The following is a 20391-nucleotide window of genomic DNA, read 5'->3' as shown; positions in this document are numbered from 1 at the left end:
ATCAGGAGGCTGGCACCTCTGCATGCACCATATTATGGCAGTCAGTCCCTCCTCTGGGATCCGTCATACTTTAATAAACCTAGACATTGTACGGTTAAAGTAACGTCTCTTAATATGTGACCCACAGCCTTCATTGATCTTTTAAGAACTGTATATTGGCTCAATACGTGTCCCATTTACAATTGATTCACACACACCCTTTTCTCATTGGCTCATCAAACTTCATAATGCTGTCCTCACCTCCACACGCTTCTTGACAAAGAAGCATCGAAACGTGCGTTGGGGAAGCAAAGACACTGCAACACAGCGGCTGTCTAACTATTGCTATCTATATAATGTGTACCCTGTAAAATAGCATTTTATCTCAGGTTACTTATTTAGCGACTTGTATTGTCCTATTTTTGGACTTTGTTCACATCTTGCACATAGGTATCATAACAGTAGTACAAATTAAATATATTATTAGCCAGCACTTTATTCAGCCCTACTATATGCATCTGTGCCCCTGCCTATTCAGCAACCTCTGTTAATAATTTTTATCTATTATCTAGAACCTAGTGTTTTAATTGTATTTAATCAAAATTGTCATAATTTACTCGTTTATGCTCTTTTTGATATATACTTTTTCTATTTTATATGCCTGTATACCAGTCATACGTGGGCATTATTTGTGATGTATTCTAAGTTTTATATGTAGGAAGATGTGAAGCTTGTATGTATACTAGTAGGCGCGATCCACTCATCAGGATTACCATGTGTAATTAGAGGCAAGGGGATGGGAGGTATAAGTGTTTTATGAAGAATTGCCAAGATTACAAACACACAGTGTAGGTGGCATCTATTTCATACAGATTAGATCACATGGAAACAGGAGAATAATCAGGCAGGAGAAATAAGTGAGTACCTAGAAATAGCATATGACCTGGGTTGATGGGGATTTCACTCCATGAGGTGATAAAAGTTGTGTCATTTTTGGTACAGGAATTTTAGGTACATTTGCTTGCTAGTTCCCTTGGAGTGTGACCACTTTCTATTGATGGCCACTTGTGGTACTGGTGATAAGTGGAGATGTGGAAGTCAGGGTGGCTTAAGATCAATACCAGAAAGGTGGGGTGAAACAACTAAAATCACGAGAGATGTAGCCAGAAGATAGAATCATTGTGAACGTCCAGGGAGGAAGGTACCATATGTAAATATGAAGGGTGAAGACAAAAGCAATGGTTAGGACTTAGCAAAGTTTGTAAGCCAGATCTAATGAGAGTTCTGGAAGCAGTTAGAAATCACTAATTCGGGCATCAGATAAAGTTTAAGGCCAACCTGAGTTGTGTTGGGACTTCATCAGGCCTTACCTGTTTGGAATAGGAGGTTGTTTTGAGCCTATGGAAGATTTACCAACAGGGCATGCACCTTAGTGATAAAATTAGCACATGATGTATAAGTGTGCCATTATTAAAGTGATTGTCTACTACTCAGACAACCCCTTCTTAATCACCATGTTGGTCCCTAATAACAACACTTATTCTCACCTCTGGTGTAAGCGTCATTCCAGCGGTGTCATCACTCTATCCTAGGGCTCCAGTGATATTGTTTTGTCATGCGAGCCCTGTGTTGGAGCAGTGCTGTTTTCACTCACCCTGCATTTTGAGGTGTCAAATATCAAGAGGAAGTGGGCGGCAGCTGCATCTCTGACTTCCTCTTCCTGTTTGATTCATCATTCATCCAAAGACTGGTAGAGTGAAGACAGCGCTGCTTGGTTGTAGGGCTCTCGTGACACAACAACGTCATGTGAGCCCCGTGACAGGGAGTGCCGACACAGCTGGAATGGAGCCAGCATCGGAGGTGAATCTTCACTGATGAGTAAAAGGGTAACAATGTTTTGAACTTTTGAATTTCAGGCTCCATATTTCACCATCTACTACAGCTTCGAACATGAGACAAGCAATCATCTTGGCTATCTCATACATAAATGTGACTTGCAACTATTTAGCCTATGATTAGTTATGCAGATTCTTGTAATGGTCCTTCATTGTTGCTGTTTGCTTTTAAAAATCTAAATTTAAATTTGTATTATTTTGTTAGTATTTTGTAAATAAACCAACACTGTCTGACTACTTCTGAACATGTTCTCAATCAGATTGAAGCATGTTTCTAACGAAATCTGATCTCAGGTCTTTTCTACATATTCCTAATGTTGGTGTATACTGGTTGACTCACTTGTGTATGTATATGGCTTTTTCTTCAACTCTACCCACAAGTGTATGATTGGTTTGAGGTCTGGGGACTGTGGTGACCAATCCAACACCTCTACTTCATTGTCATTGAAACATTTCTTTGCCAATCTCGACGTATGATCCAGGTTGTTGTCCTGCTGCAACACATTGTCAAGCTTTTCATACCTATAGTATTTGAATGTATGTACGAAGTAACTTGTCTTGTAGCATACTCACATACAGTTGAAACCAGAAGTTTACACACACAATCTAAAAAGACACATATGCATGTTTTTCTCACTATCTGACATGAAAATAGATGAACGCTTTCCTGTTTTAGGTCAATTAGGAACCAAAATTATTTATATTTGCCAATTGTCAGAATAATGAGAGAGAGAGAGAGAGAATGTTTTAAATAATTTTTATTACTTTCTGCAAAGTCAAAAATTTCCTAACATTTCATTATTATTTGGTACCATTGCCCTTACACTGTATGACTTAGGTCAAACGTTTTGGATCTCCTTCCAGAAGCTTCTCACATTTTGAATTTGGGCCCATTCATGTTCACAAAACTGGTGTACCTGAGTCATGTTCGTAGGTCGCCGCGCACGCACCTGCCTTTTCAGCTTTGCCCATAAATTTTCTATTCAAATTATTTTTATTAGATTTTGTAGTTAACAAATCTTGAAATCATGCGTTACAAAATTTAAGGACATATAGATAGTAAAGCAAGGTTAAGAAAATGCACATATTTTGACCCTCCAGTTTGTTAGTGTTGATACATCAAGCAGTATATTTTGTTGGTCAAATCAATTGCTTATGAATTAACTTTTTGCAAAACATTACTAAACAACAACATAAAATTAACAACTTCCTGACATGGATTCCGTAGACAGTCCAGCAAATTTGCAAGATCAGAATGCCCATAAATTTTCAATAGGATTGAGAACAGGGTTTTGTGATGGCCACTCCAAAACATTGACTTTGTTATTCTTAAGCCACTTTGTAACCAGTTTGGCAGTATGATTGGTGTCATTGTCCATTTGGAAGACCTTTTTCTGCCCAACTTTTAAGTTCCTGGCTGATGTCTTGAGATGTTGCTTCAGTATTGCCACATAATCTTCTTTCTGTATGATGCCATCTATTTTGTGATGTGCACCAGTCCTCCTGCAGCAAAACAACCCCACAACATGATGCTGCTACCCTCATGTTTCCCAGTTGGGATGGTGTTCTTAGGCTTCAAAGCTTTTCCCTTTTTCCTCTAAACATTAATGATGGTCATTATGGCCAAACAGTTCAATTTTAGTTTCATCAGACCACAGGACATGTCTCCAAAAAATGGGTGTCTCCGTTCTCAAATGCCGGCGCCTCCTCTTTTGGCCATATTCGTCCTCTTTCTGAAGTCTGTGTGCATGACGCGTCTACGTCATACACACTCGCCGTTCCTGCACAGGCGCACTACAATACTTTTATCTGCCCTGCTCAGGGCAGTTCAAAGTGCGCCTGCTCAGGACCTGAATGACAGCGAGTGTGGATAACGTCGGACGCATCATGCACCGCGGCTAGAGAAGAAGGAGGACGAAGATGGCCAAAAGAGGCAGCACCTGCACCGAAGAATGGAGACGCCCATATGGCCCACCGCACGACCGTTAGGTAAGTATTATAAAGTGTTTTTTATGTTCTCACAGCAGCCTGGGCTCTTATATACAGCATGTTAGAATGCTGTATATAAGAGCTCGGTGGTGGTGGCCGCAGCTTATATGCCAAAAAAGTGGTGACAGGTTCCCCTTAAAACATTCTCTCTCTCTTATTATTCTGGCATTTGGCAAATATAAATAATTTTGGTTCTTAATTGACCTAAAACAGGAAATGTTTATTCTGATTTAATGTCAGACAGTGAGAAAAACATGCACATGTGTCTCTTTGGATAGTGTATGTAAACTTCTGGTTTCAACTGTATATCTCAGCATTGATACCACCAGTCAAGTATCCAACACAAAGCCTTTAGCTGTGAAAAAGCCCCATTTAATCAGGCTTCCTCCATCGAACTTGACAGTTCCTTCAAGTTCTCGATCCATTAGCCCCCTTTTCCCTTGTTTCTTCGAGACCCATTTTCATTCATCAGAGCTTAGTTTATTGTCTCATCGCTCACCCGTTTCCAATCTTCTACTGTCCACTTTTTGTACTTTTTTGCAAACACGAGCCGACACTTCTTCTTCACCTTTTTTCAAGCCACCATTCCAGACTTGTGTAATGTTCTTTGCTAGATTCTTGCATGGACATCTGTCATCTCACTACTATCAAGCATTCAAGCCATCTCCACTTCTGTGTTTGTTGCACCACAACTGATATACCTTGTGGTGAGCCGACTTTTTGACTCTGATATTTTGCCTGGACGTCCACCTCTAGGCTTTTGAATGGAGGGACAGAGTTCATTTCGTATTTTGTCATAACACCCACATGATGCCGTTTGGCAATTTTCTTGGCTGAGAGACCACTATCATTGATCTGGATTATGCCATTCCTGTTTACTTGGGAAATCTTCTTCATGGCTGCTTCTCAATTTGAAGAAGTGGCATTTCACTTGGGAATCAACCTAAAAACACACTGAGCAGTTAGGGAATGTGAGAACAGGTTGTAATTTGTAGTATACAGGAAGAAAAAGATTTTTCAAACACCAAATGCAAAACAGTAACAATGCAGTGACATGAAAAGAATATGGATAGCTAGTCATGTGCTAAATAGTTGAAAGTCAAATTTATGTATGAGATGGCCAAGATGATTGTCTATAAAATGAAGGTAGTCTCATACTCAGTGAAGTAGTGAATGGTGAAATATGGAAAAGTCAATAGGTCAAAACGTTGTTACCCTTTTGCTCGTCAGTATAAGTGTTGTTATTTTTCCTGGGGCAATCTTGGTGATTGAGAAGGAATTGTCCAAGTAGTGAACAATCCCTTAAATACTGTTCCATGATATTCATGATATTCCTATGTGCCTCATTATAAAAAAGAGCAGAGTTGATTGAAAGAAAGAAGGAACATCCAGCTCTTCAGGCGAGGAAAGCCATGATCTTTATTTTAGCATGCAGACAACAGATGACATGACCAGCACAGCACTACGCGTTTAAGGTGAAACAATCATCCTTAATCATGATTAAGGGTGATTGTTTCACCTGAAACGCGTAGTGCTATGCTGGTCATGTCATCCATTGTATGCATGCTAAAATAAAGACCATGGCTTTCCTCGCCTGAAGAGCTGGATGTTTCTCCTTTCTTTTATTTGCAATATCGGGCTGTGGCAGTGCCTGTCCGTGCTCCAGGGAGAGGCCAGGAGTGAGCGTGTACACGGTGAGCTGATATACATAAATTAGAGTTGATTGACTCGTTTTAAAGTTTGGATCTAACTACAGATTCCTGGAGTTTCGTGATTATGATGACCCAATACCAGCCAAGTAGATATCTGACTATTTTCTTGATTCCATTATTTTCATTTCATAAGCGAGTGAATACATTTTTACTTTGAAGGTTTAGTACAAATGGTTATAATAAGCTTGTATTATTGTATTTTCAGTTCATGTTTATCTGAGTGATTACTAGTGCCCACAAGGGTCCTTTCATCCCAAAATACCATGTCTGATTTCCTACAGTAGATATTGTATACATATTTCATCAGCTTTCAGCAATGACTAAGTGGATGATGTATGATCGCTGCACATACTAGTAAATTGATGCATATGGAGGTAAAAATGTTCTATGATTGATGGTATTGACATTTCTAATGAACACTTTCTACATAACAAACATTGCAAAGAAGAAAACTACTAGCTACAAGCTGGCATTTATCTTTATATTTATGACCCATAAGGGTTAATGCTGAAGATACAGTGTTTTTATTGCTGTATATAAAATGTGATTACAGCTAATGGATTATACTTTGTGCTGCTGCTAAAAAGCTGATTCTACAATTTGCAAAGTAGTGAATGCTGAACATTGCATTCAGTGTTTATATTCAATCTTCTGCATTTCAGTAAATTGGGGAACATTAAAGAGCTTTTTTCCTTTGTCTGGACACGAACACCATAGTAACTTACCATAGGATGCTTACTGTATATATAGTGTTCCACATAAATGAGTACACCCCCAACAGATTGGTCGCAATAATCTTTAGTTTCCTTTTAATATAAACATTTTCTACGGGATACCATACTACAATAATACTACAATATTTGTTATTTGGGTAATAGTGTACCCCTCTTGTGCAATGTGTCAAACAATGAACACAAAGATCTAATAAGTATAGAAAAATGAATACATCTATAATGTTGGCATAAAGTAAGTGCTTTACACGCTGCGACATCGCTAGCGATCTCGTTAGCGATGTAACACGCCAGATCGCACGAGTGACCGGCGCTAAAAAAAATGACCTATGTGCGATCTCGGCACATCTTATCTGCGATCTGGCGTGTCACATCGCTAACGAGATCGCTAGCGATGTCACAGCGTGTAAACGCCAAACACTAGTGGTTGAGAATATAGAAGTTCCATAAAAATAGTGAGTTTGAAGTCTTGATTAACACTATAGTCCTGTAAAAGCGTTGCTCCAGATCTGGGAGAAAACTTTGACTCTTCCTTGAATATGTGAAGATGCTCCAACTGATAACATCCCACATCTCACCAAAGTCCGCAGGTTATGGAGGCAATATGATGTGGTGACATCTCCTGAAGCTACGGCTATTCGTATGGTGCAACGCTTTCAAAATGCGCTTTTCTTCCTCAAGGATGGATTACTAATACCCCTGGATGCCTTACAGACGCATACATTCATTGTAATATATTATCTCTGGAACCAATATATTTCCACAGCCATTTTATTTATTGAGTAGCATATACAAGTGCATCTCAATAAATTAGAATATCATCAGAAAGTTTATTTATTTCAGTAATTCAATACAAAAAGGGAAACATATGTATTATATAGAGTCATTACACACAGAGGGATCTATTTTACGTGTTTTTTTCTGTTAATGTTGATGACTATGGCTTACAGCTAATGAAAACCCAAAAGTTATTATCACAGAAAATTAGAATATTATATAAGACTAAATGAATTAATTATTTTAAACTCAGAAATGTTAGCGCCTACTGAAAAGTATGTACAGTAAATGCCTCAATACTTGGTCGTGGCTGTTTTTGCATGAATTACTGTATCAATGTGGCGTGGCATGGAGGCGATCAGCTTGTGGCACTGCTGAGGTGTTATGGAAGCCCAGGTTGCTTTGATAGCAGCCTTCAGCTCGTCGGCATTGTTGGGTCTAGTGTTTCTCATCTTCCTCTTGACAATACCCCATGGATTCTCTATGGGGTTTAGGTCAGACGAGTTTGCTGGCCAATTAAGCACAGTGATATTATGGTTATTAAACCAGATATTGATACTTTTGGCAGTGTGGACAGGTGCCAAGTCCCAAGTCCTGCTGGAAAATGAAATTTCCATCTCCAAAAAGCTTGTCGGTAGAGGGAAGCATAAAGTGCTTTAAATTTTCCTGGTAGACGGCTGCGCTGACTTTGGTTTTGATAAAACACAGTGGACCTACACCAGCAGATGTCATGGCTCCTCAAACCATTAATGATTGTGGAAACTTTACACTAGACTTCAAGCAGTTTGGTTTGTGGCCTCTCCACTCTTCCTCCAGACTCTGGGACTGCGATTTCCAAATGAAATGCAAAATTTACTTTCATATGAAAACAACACCTTGGACCACTGAGCAGCAGAAAGACCATAGAAACTTTATTGTAGGGGAAATTCAAGTGTATAGACCAAAGAAACAAAACCCCTTAAAATTATTCAATTTTTATTATTACTGCAGTTTAAAACATACCCCAAACAAACAAACAAAACACATAAATATGGGACACCCAATCCCAAATTCGCCAAGAAACTAAGAGACCCCTCTAGGAGTTAAGAGGTCACACTGGCGACAACAAGAGGGGGGAATATACGTCCCTTTCAAAAAACAGTTAATACTGCCTATTGAAAAAATCAATAAATCAATGTGTATGGATACCTGATCCAATGTTAGAAAGTGCAACCAGGGTATGGCCAAGCGAACCCTGTAGAGGCCCTGCCTTGCCGCGGAGGTTGGCACCCTAAACCTAAGCGCTGTGGCGCCCCCACTCAACGAAGACTCACCCTGCTTTCCCTTCGCTGGTCTATTGTGCAGCTAATCTGGGAAGGAGGAAGTGAGGGGCGGTTGCACTTATAGAAAATACTCAAAGGGGATCTCATACAATCATAACAATAGAGCAATATAGATTCAGTAATTTATAGTGTTAAAAATGGACCATACTAACAGTGTTGTTACTCTTCAAAAAATAGGTACATAAGTAGTTATTAAAGTGCTTACTCATTCCACTCATGTGTCTCTGCACATGCCCAAGGGAATATTAATAAACCAATAAGTGTGCAAAGTGCATAGATACCTTAAATATACCTCTTAGAATCCGTGAAAATACTCAATGAGCACCCTCTAAATACAGACAGTAAGGAGATAATCGTGGTTTTTCTTGACAAAAAAAACTCAGGCCAATATTGCCCTAAATAGAATCTCCTAGTGACCCAATAGTTTTTTTTCCTCCTGACCTGAGTCCAGGGTCGTCCGATTATGGACTAGAGCCGCTTATGTATTAAGGTTATTTATTCCTGAGTCGAGACAGCTATAGCTCGTCAATGATTTTTTCACGAGCATCTGTTTATCTGTGATATAATTTTCATGGATTTCAATATGGGTCAATTTAATTGTTGATCCTAAATATATTTATTGGTACTAAAAATTACATATTATCCTCAAACCAGTGTAACCATAATTTTTATGTGGTCTTTCATACTAATTTTAATGGTGAGGTTATAATCGTTATACACAGCATGGGTATTGTTATGCCATCAGGTCCGTTTTTGCGATTCCTCAAGCCCTTTTAAAAATAGTAAATATTGCATCTTCCTGAGAGATTATAGGAGACCCTTTAGGAAATATGATTGAGCTTTACCCCTGGGGATGATTTGTCCTGATGTGTGTCATATATGGACGGAACGTCCTGTCGGCACTATGTTTTCCTCGGGGAGGCTTATTGTGGTCTAGCTCAGTACTTCCCTTATTCAGTATGAGTGATTCCATTTGTGGAACGCATGATGCGTTCCACGGCAGGCTGAATATAAGCAGCGGTCCGGGATGAAGTCCGCTGACATCACTTCCTGTGACGCTGGAATTCATCAGCGTCACTTCCGGGGATTTCCCATATTGTTAGCGCTCCATATATGGACCTTTTGAACCCACGTCATTTCCTATGACGACTATACTGAATCTATACTGCTCTATTGTTATGATTGTATGAGATCCCCTTTGAGTATTTTCTATAAGTGCAACCGCCCCTCACTTCCTCCTTCCCAGATTAGCTGCACAATAGACCAGCGAAGGGAAAGCAGGGTGAGTCTTCGTTGAGTGGGGGCGCCACAGCGCTTAGGTTTAGGGTGCCAACCTCCGCGGCAAGGCAGGGCCTCTACAGGGTTCGTTTGGCCATACCCTGGTTGCACTTTCTAACATTGGATCAGGTATCCATACACATTGATTTATTGATTTTTTCAATAGGCAGTATTAACTGTTTTTTGAAAGGGACGTATATTCCCCCCCCTTGTTGTCGCCAGTGTGACCTCTTAACTCCTAGAGGGGTCTCTTAGTTTCTTGGCGAATTTGGGATTGGGTGTCCCATATTTATGTGTTTTGTTTGTTTGTTTGGGGTATGTTTTAAACTGCAGTAATAATAAAAATTGAATAATTTTAAGGGGTTTTGTTTCTTTGGTCTATACCACTGAGCAGCAGTCCAGTTCTTTTTCTCCGTGGCCCAGTTAAGACGCTTCTGGTGTTGTCTATTGGTCATGAGTGTCTTAGCACAAGGAATGAAACAATTGTAGCCCATGTCCTGGATACGTCTGTGTGTGGTAGCTTTTGAAGCACTGACTCCAGCAGTAGTCCACTCCTTGTGAATCTCCCCCAAATTTTTGAATGGCCTTTTCTTAACAATCCTATCAAGGCTGCAGTTATACTGGTTGCTTGTGCACCCTTTTCTACCACACTTTTTCCTTCCACTCAACTTTCCATTAATATGCTTGGATACAGCACTCTGAATAGCCAGCTTCTTTAGCAATGACCTTTTGTGCCTTACCCTCGTTGTGGAGTGTATCAATGACTGCCTTCTGTAGAAAAGATATCACGGTCCGAAGGAGCGATAAGGAGGCCAGATTAGTTGGTTACTTTAAAAATAATCTTTATTTCCTCTCGTACCACATGGTTCATCTAGTCAATCTAGTTCAACCTTCCTCCACCAGTTCTATATTTTGTCACTAAGTTATTTATAACCAACAATGTTGTGTGTATTGAGGAAATCATCCAGCCCTTTTTTAAAAGCTGTTATAGTGTCAGCCATTACTACATCTTGTGGTAGGGCATTCCACAGTCTGAATGCTCTAACTGTAAAGAACCCTTTCCTATTTAGCTGTCGGAATCGCTTTTCTTCCACTCGCAGTGAGTGCCCCCTGGTCCTTAGTACTGTCTTTGGAAGGAATAAGTCATGTGCCAGTCCTTTGTATTGACCACACATGTATTTATACATATAAATGAGATCTCCTATGAGATGTCTTTTTTCTAAGCTAAACAAATCCAACCTTTTCAACCTGTCATCATATGTGAGGCCTCCCATTCCTTGTAGCAGTCTAGTTGCCCGCCTTTGAACTGACTCTAACTTCTGAATGTCCTTTTTAACCCCTTAACGACCGCTGATACGCCTTTTAACGGCGACAAATTAGGGTACTTCTTCCGATCCGCCGCTTTTTAACGGCGGTCGGAAAAAAGGGTCTAGCGCCCCCCAGAGTCAAAAAATTTCCGGGGTCTCAGCTGCCGGGGGTAGCTGAGACCCTGGAGATCATGATTCTGGCCGGTTTTTCCGGTCCCCGCTCACCTGATGACCGGTATAGTATACCGGTCATCAGGTTACAGTAAATGACCGCGCCGGTAAAAAATCATTTATCTCCCATCTGGCATAAACAAACATGTCAAATGGGAGATAAATCTTATCCCCCGGTCCTCTCCGGTCCTCTCCGGTCCCCCGGTGTCGCTAAAGTGTCCCCCCACCCCCCTTCTTCCCGAGAATCCAACATGGCGCTGCACATACCGGCGCGCACAGCAGCGCGCCGGCCGCAATTCCCCCTTTCCTATGGTTTCTGTCGCATGTGCTATGACACATACGACAGAAACCTGCTCCCCAGGCCCTGCCAAGTCACCCCCTATCCCCACCCCGGTGTTCCCCGGTGTCCCCCGTACCTGTTGGCTCTGATCCCCCGCGGCCCCCTCCTCCGGCTCCTTCTCAGCAGACGCCGGTCACATGTGCAGAGCGCAGCTGACAGCTTCCTGTGTTCATAGACGCTGGCTGCTGCTGCTGCTTGCACAGTCTGTAGCTGTGACCCGGGGAGGGTGGGTGCAAATTCTTTGCACCCACTCTCCTCAAATGGATGGTCTGCACTCCTAGAAAATGGGGGATACGTTCCCTGAACGTGCCCCCCATATTCTAGAAGGTCCAGAATCGCCGCGGGACTTTCACAATGGATGACAGCAGGGACTTGATTTTTTTTTTTTTTTCAATAAATTGGCCAAAGAGGGAATGTTTTTGGGGAGTGTTTTTTCAAATAAATTTTTTTTTTGTTGTCAATTTTTTTTTATTATTACTGTCAATTAGTTATGTCTGGTATCAAATAGACGCTGTGACATAACTAATTGCTGGGCTTGATGCCAGGTGACATTACACACCTGGTATCAACCCCATTTATTACCCCGTTAGCCAACGCACCAGGGCGCGGGATGAGTTGGGGCGAAGCGCCAGGATTGGCGCATCTGATGGATGCGCCACTTCTGGGGTGGCTGCAGCCTGCTATTTTTAGGCTGGGAAGAGTCCAATAACCATGGCTCTTCCCACCCTGAGAATACCAGACCCAAGCTGTCAGCTTCACCTTGACTGGTGATCTAATTTGGGGGGACCCTACGTTTGTTTGTTTTTTTTAATTATTTATTTATAAATAATTAAAAAAAAACAGCTTGGGGAGCCCTCCAAATTGATCACCAGCCAAGGTGAAGCTGTCAGCTGTGGTTTGCAGGCTACAGCTGTCTGCTTTACCCTAGCTGGCTATCAAAAATAGGGGGGACCCCACGTCATTTATTTTAATTATTTTTTTTTCTTTTTGGGCTAAATACAAGGTTAGGCACCCTTTAGTGCCACATGAAAGGCACTAAAGGGCGCCAGCTTAGAATATGCAGGGGGGTGGGACGTTATATATGTTTGACATCTATCCATTCATCCATTGTAGTATTTTAGGCTGTGCGCCCACAATCAGGGTTTGCAGCGTTTTGGGCGCAGAGTGTTTTCCCTGCGTCCATAACGCTGCGTTGTGCAGTAGAAGCACAGTGGAAGGAGTTTTAGAAATCCCGTGCCCACTGTGCTTCTTTTCTCCGCAGCATAAACCGACCTGTGGCGCAGCTTCCCGAGCCTCAGCATGTCAATTTATGCTGCGGAGATGAGTGTGCTCTGCAGGTAGCATAGAGCTCCACAGCAGCCTGAACCCAAATCGTGGGCATGGGCAGCTGCGTTCTCCCGTGGACAACACTCACATCTCTGTAGGAAGGCTGACACTGTGTACTGGACGCCGTGTCGCTGGATCATGGCCACATAGCCTAAAAGTGAGAAATTTGTTGCTACAGCAACATTTTTGTGAAGTACCTGTGGATTCAAAATGCTTACTATACTCCTGAATAAAATCCTTGAGGGGTCCAGTTTCCAAAATGGAGTCACTTGTGGGGGGTTTCTAATGTATAGGTAACCAAGAGGCCCTGCTAATGTAACATGGTGCGCGCAATTTATTTCAACTTTTCCAAAATTCAAATGGTGCTCCTTCCATTCCAAGCCCTCCCATATATCCAAACAGAGGTTTTTGGCCACATATGGGGTATCCCTGTGCTCACAAGAAATTGGATAACAACCTGTGGGGACCACGGTTTGTTGTTGCCTCTTGAAAAAGTGAGAAATGTGATGCTAAAGAAACATTTTTGTGAAAAAAATGAAAATTTTCAATATGGCAACCTAAGCTTATCAAATTCTGTGAAGTATTCGTGGATTCAAAATGCTCAATATACACCTAGATAAAAGCCTTGAGGTTTCTTGATTCCAGAATGGGGTCACTTGTGGGGGGCCTCCACTGTTTAGGCACTTTAGGGGCTTTCCAAATGCGACATAGCGTCCACTAATTATTCCAGCCAAATGTTCAGTCAAATTGCACTCCTTCCCTTCCAAGACCTGCCGTGTGCCCAAACCGTTGATTTCCACCACATATAAGATATCACCAAACTCAGGAGAAATTGCAGAATACATTTCATGGTGATTTTTTTCCTGTTACCCTTGTGAAAAAAAAGCTACCTGGTTGAAGTAACAATTTTGTGGTAAAATTTTATTTTTTTATTTTCATAGCTCAACGTTATAAACTTCTGTGAAGCACCTGGGGGTTCAGGGTACTCACCAAACATCTAGATAAATTCCTTGAGGGGCCTATTTTCCAAAATGGAGTCACTTGTGGGGGTTTCTGCTGTTTAGGTACCTTAGGGGTCCTCCAAATGCGACATGGTGCCCGCAATCTTTTTCAGCCAAATTTCCTTTCCAAAATTCAAATATTGCTCCTTCCGTTCCAAGCCCTCCCATTTCTCCAAACAAAGGTTTCAGACCACATGTGAGGTATCACCGCACTCATAAAAAAGTGGGTAACAAACATTTGGGTCAAATTTTTGGAATTACCTCTTGAAAAAGTGAGAGAATTGATGCTACAGCAACATTTTTGAGAAAAAAATTACAATTTTCAATATGACAAAGTAACGTTATCAAAATCTGTGAAGTACCTGTGGGTCCAAAATGCTCAGTATACCCCTCGATAGAAGCCTTAAGGGGTCTAGTTTCCAAAATGGGGTCACTTGAGGGGGGTTCCTGCTGTTTAGGTACCTTAGGGGATCTGTAAAAGCAACATGGTGCCCGCAATCTGTTTCAGCCAACTTTGCTTTCCAAAATTCAAATATTGCTCCTTTCATTCCGAGCTCTCCCATTTACCCAAACAAAGGTTTCTGACCACATGTGGGGTATTGGCGCGCTCATAAGAAAGTGGGTAACAAAGTGTGAGGTCCAATTTTTGGTGTTACCTCTTGAAAAAGTAAGAAAATTAGTGCTAAAGTAACATTTTTAGGTAAAATAATTTTTATTTTTTTTCATTCCACATTACTTTAGTTCCTGTGAAGCACCTGAAGGGTTAATAAACTTCTTGAATGTGGTTTTGAGTACCTTGAGGGGTGCAGGTTTTAGAATGGTGTCACTTTTGGGTATTTCTGTCACCCAGGCCTCTCAAAGTCACATCAAATGGGATGTGGTCCCTAAAAAAATGGCTTTGTAAATTTTGTTGAAAAAATGGGAAATTGCTGATTAACTTTGAACCCTTCTAACTTCCTAACCCCAAAAAATTTTGTTTCAAAAATTGCGCTGATCTAAAGTAGACAAGTGGGAAATGTTATTTATTAACTATTTTGTGTGACATAACGCTCCGGTTTATGGGCATAAAAATTAAAAGTTTGAAACTTGCAAAATTTTTAATTTTTTTGTCAAATTTCAGATTTTTTCACAAATAAAATAAAAAAATATCATCCTAAATTTACCTCTAAGGGTATGTGCGCACGTTGCTTTTTACCTGCTTTTTACCTGCTTTTTTGCTGCTTTTTCTTCTGCGCTGTTTAATGCCAAAATGGATGTGTTCTTCTATTCAAGCAAAGTCTATGGGAATTTGGGTTTCTTGTTCACACTATGTTGTTCAAAATGCTGCCTTTTTGTGGCAGAACTTTGGTCAAAAACTCAGCTTTTCAAAGAAGCAACATGTCAATTGTTTTTGCCATTTGGGTTTTGCACTGCAAAGCTGAGTTTTTGACCAAAGTTCTGCCACAAAAAGGCAGCATTTTGAACAACATAGTGTGAACAAGAAACCCAAATTCCCATAGACTTTGCTTGAATAGAAGAACACATCCATTTTGGCATTAAACAGCGCAGAAGAAAAAGCAGCAAAAAAGCAGGTAAAAAGCAGGTAAAAAGCAACGTGCGCACATACCCTTACATGAAGCCCAATATGTCACGAAAAAACAATCTCAGAATCACCGGGATCCATTGAAGCATTCCAGAGTTACAACCTTATAAAGTGACACTGGTCAAAATTGCAAAAAATGGCCTGGGCATTAAGTACAAAACTGGCTTCGTCCTTAAGGGGTTAAAATGTGGAGCCCAAAACTGGATCCCATATTCTAGATGTGGCCTTACAAGTAATTTATAGAGAGGAAATAATACGTTGGGATCACGGGATCTAATCTCTCTTTTTATACACCCTAAAATCTTGTTTGCTTTAGCAGCTGCTGCCTGACATTGAGTGCTGCTGCTCAGCTTATTTGTAATGAGAATACCCAAGTCCTTCTCCTGTTCTCTAGTCCCGAGTTTACTTCCATTTAATGTATACGCAGCTATAGGATTACTCCGTCCTAGGTGCATTACTTTACATTTATCAACATTAAATCTCATTTGCCAAGTATCTGCCCATTCCGACATCTTATCCAGATCATTTTGTAATATCATCAAAAAACAAGATAAAAATACACTATGTGCACCCAGCTTGAAAGTCAAACCAGAAAATGTTTTTGCAGACACATGTTGAAGTATTTGTCCTTCATCAGTGCAATTTGGAAAACTGGTTTGGCTGGGTGAGAGGCCACTGATAGGGGGTCTATAGGGTAAAGTTTCTCCTTGTGGAGAATGAATGCCAAGTGGGTGTAAGGAGACATACAATGTTCCTCTGCGAACTTAAATATGCGTATAGCCTCTTTAGAGAGGAACAGGACAGGAGCTCTACGCAAATAGAAGCATTACCCCTTAGGTCCCATATCGTCAATTAACACTAATTGTAGGTAATTTAGTTGCTTAAATAAAAGGATACTAATTCCCTGGATAGCCGAGTGAGGAGTCAATTCAAAATTATTGCTGAATCTTTCACATGCTAAATCCATTGATTGCCTCTTTATTATTTCCTACACTACCATAAGGTTATATAAAGTGAAAATCAGTTTTCAATTTTGTTTCAAATGAAGATTAAATAAGGAAAAGAAATGTGACCCAGTTTGTGCTCCCTGCTCTTTATCCTTGATGATTGGAAATACTTTGTGAGTTATGCAATGTTACTGAGCCACAACTAAGACAATAGTAGAAGTGGAATACAGTTTTCTTTTAAAGGGAACCAATCACCAGGATTTTCCTATATAACCTAAAGCCAGTGCTATACGGGCACTATCAGGCTGCTTCTGTATATACCTGTAGTGGTCAGCTCAGATGTTTAGGTTTTGAAACACAAGCAAGTAGATTTTGTAAAATGAGCAGCGTTTTGAATGGCAGCAGCTGCCAATCAGTGGATAGTTGGGGGGTTTTCATAGTGATTCCCGCCTGTCCGTCCTCCCCCTCATATTTATGGTAATTATATGATAGAATCATTTTACTAAGTGACTAGAAGGATCTGTACTGATGTCATACCCATGTGACCAGAAGGGGCAGGGCCTCAGCAAACAGAAAATTAATGTTGCTTCCTTGTATCAGCTATGTTGGCTGATGCCCCACTTCTTTTGGTCACATGGGTATGACATCAGAACAGGTTCTTCTAGTCAGTTAGTAAAACGATTCTATAATAAACATGCCTCTATTACACCCATCCTCAAAAAGCCCTCCCTTTACCCATCCTCTGTGTCAAACTATCGCCCCATATCCCTTCTCCCCTATGCCTCAAAACTACTGGAACAGCATGTCCATCTTGAATTGTCCTCATACCTCTCCTCCTGCTCCCTCTTTGACCGGCTTCAATCTGGCTTCCGACCACATCATTCTACCGAAACTGCCCCAACCAAAGTCACCAATGATCTACTAACCGCCAAAGCCAAGCGACACTACTCTATCCTCCTCCTCCTGGACCTGTCCTCTGCCTTCGACACAGTAGACCATTCCCTCCTACTACAGATTCTCTCATCTCTGGGCATCACAGACTTGGCCCTATCTTGGATCTCCTCATACCTAACCGACCGAACTTTCAGCGTCTCCCATTCTCACACCACTTCCTCATCTCGCCCCCTATCTGTCGGTGTCCCCCAAGGCTCAGTTCTTGGACCCCTGCTGTTCTCCATCTACACCTTCGGCCTGGGACAGCTCATAGAGTCCCACGGCTTCCAGTATCATCTCTATGCCGATGACACACAGATCTACCTCTCTGGACCTGACATTACCTCTCTACTAACCAAAATACCACAATGTCTGTCTGCTATTTCATCCTTCTTCTCTGCACGATTCCTAAAACTTAACATGGACAAAACAGAGTTCATTGTCTTTCCTCCTCCTCACTCATCTCCTCCAACAAGCCTTTCCATCAAACTTGATGGTTGCTCACTCACCCCAGTCTCACAAGCTCGTTGCCTTTGAGTAACCCTCGACTCTGCTCTATCCTTCAAGCCACACATCCAGGACCTCTTCAACTCATGCCGATTACAACTCAAAAATATCTCCCGGATCCGTGCTTTCCTTAACCAAGAATCTACAAAAACATTAGTGCATGCCCTCATCATCTCCCGCCTCGACTACTGCAACCTCCTGCTCTCTGGCCTCCCTTCCAACACTCTTGCACCCCTCCAATCTATCCTAAACTCTGCGGCCCGCTTAATCCACCTCTCCCCTCGCTACTCCCCAGCCTCGCCACTCTGCCAATCCCTTCACTGGCTTCCCATCGCCCAACGACTCCAGTTCAAAACATTAACCATGACATACAAAGCCATGCACAACCTGTCTTCTCCCTACATCTGTGACCTAGTGTCCCGGTACCTACCTGTACGCAACCTCAGATCCTCACAAGATCTCCTTCTCTGCTCCTCTCTTATCTCCTCTTCCCACAATCGCGTACAAGATTTCTCCCCTGCATCCCCCATACTCTGGAACGCTCTACCTCAGCACATCAGACTCTCCACTACCGTGGAAAGCTTCAAGAGGAACCTCAAGACCCACCTCTTCCAGCAAGCCTACAATCTACAATAACCCTCAGTCCAGTAGACCACTGTGCAACCAGCTCTGTCCTCACCTATTGTACCATCACCCATTCTTTGTAGACTGTGAGCCCTCGCGGGCAGGGTCCTCTCTCCTCCTATACCAGTCTGTCTTGTACTGTTAATGATTGTTGTACGTATACCCTCTCTCACTTGTAAAGCGCCATGGAATAAATGGCGCTATAATAATAAATAATAATAATAATAGAATTAGTATAATAAATAAGAGGGGGAAAATGGATAGGCTGGAGTCGGGAATCATTATCAAACCCCACCCCAGCTATCAGCTGATTGGCAGCTGCTGTCATTCAAAAAGCTGCTCATTTTACAAACTTTACTTGCTTGTGTTTCAAAACCTATACCTTCTAGCTGACAACTAAAGGTATGTATAGAATCAACATGATAGTGGCAGTATAGCACTGGCTTTAGGTTATATAGGAAAATCCTGCTGATTGGTCCTCTTTAACTCCCTTTCTATTTTTTCTTTAGTAGTAAATGAAATAGAGAATTGAATACTCTAAAGGGTGCTTTACATACTGTTACATCGCTAATGATATATCGTCGGGGTCACGTCGTTTGTGATGCAAATCCGGCGCTATTAGCGACATCACAGCGTGTGACACCAAGGAGCGACGATGAACGATCGCAAAAGCGTCAAAAATCGTTGATCGTTGACATGTTGATCCTTTTCATAATATCGTTGATGGTGCATGCCGCTGGTTGTTCGTCATTCCTGCGGCATCACACATCGCTATGTGTGACACCGCAGGAACGACGAACATCTCCTTACCTGCGTCCACTGGCAATGAGGAAGGAATGAGGTTGGCGGCATGTTCCGTCCACTCATCTCCACCCCTCCTCTGCTATTGGGTGGCCGCTTAGTGACGCTGCAGTGACGTTGCTATGACGCCGAAACGCACCTCCCCTTTGAAGGAGGGATTGTTCGGCGGTCACAGCGACGTCGCTGAACAGGTATGTGCGTGTGACGCTGCCGTAGCGATAATGTTCGCTACGGCAGCGATCACCAAATGTCGCACGAATGACGGGGGGCGGGTGCTATCGCGCATGACATCGCTAGCAATCGCTAAATCTACAATGATGCCTACATTTGTTGTACTGTGCAGAGAGACCACTTATCTTTCTGCACACAATTCTGTCCTATTAGCTTTATGTGTTTCATTCCATTTGTCTCTTCGTGAAGCCAGCCATACATGCCAGATAATGGCTGACAGAACCACTAGAGTCACCCATAAAAATGTATAATTGGATCACTCGTGTGTGTTTTTTCACATTTGGAAAGAGTGGTAAACCACTACTTCTGTGGGAGAAAGGATGAAGCATATTAATATCCAACATGCCTACTCATCATTTCCGAATCCCATATTACATCAAAATTGGATTTTTTGTAAATTATTTTGAGGAAATTGGGATCTACCAATAATAATTTAATATATGTAAACAGCTATACTTTACCATCCTATAAATTTCACATTATAAGGAAACACATAAACACAGGGAGAACATATAAACTCCTTGAAGATTTTGTCCTTAGTAGAATTGAACCAAGGACCCCAGTGCTACAAAGCAACAATGCTAACAACTGAGCCTATATTAAATTAACAATGGAAAGGTATCACCTCTTCAGTTTTTGTGTTGTATAATAGAATCAGGCAGAATTCTAACCCTCTTCACAAAAATTAAGATAGCCATTGACATAAAGATTTGGTCTTGATTCAACAGCATTTCAGTGACTAACGTACTACTTCTTGAAAAAGAGCTTATTATGAAGCATTGACTTTCTTACAGTATATCACAAAAGTGAGCACACCTCTCACATTTTTGCAAGTATTTTATTATATCTTTTCATAGCACAACACTGAAGATATGACACTTTGATACAATGTAAAGTAGTCAGTGTACAGGATGTATAACAGTTAAAATTTGGTGTGT

General features: G+C 41.4%; 1 protein-coding gene across 1 annotated transcript in view; it reads left to right on the top strand.

Moving 5' to 3' along the window:
* The window catches only part of LOC142291505 (mannosyl-oligosaccharide 1,2-alpha-mannosidase IA-like), a 259237-nt gene that overhangs the window by 163323 nt on the left and 75523 nt on the right, over nt 1–20391 (top strand). The gene's annotated exons all lie outside the window — the stretch shown is intronic.

This window comes from Anomaloglossus baeobatrachus, chromosome 2 (genome assembly GCF_048569485.1).
Source record: "Anomaloglossus baeobatrachus isolate aAnoBae1 chromosome 2, aAnoBae1.hap1, whole genome shotgun sequence".
Classification (NCBI taxonomy): domain Eukaryota; kingdom Metazoa; phylum Chordata; class Amphibia; order Anura; family Aromobatidae; genus Anomaloglossus; species Anomaloglossus baeobatrachus.
This window is presented reverse-complemented; position numbering and strand designations above follow the sequence as displayed.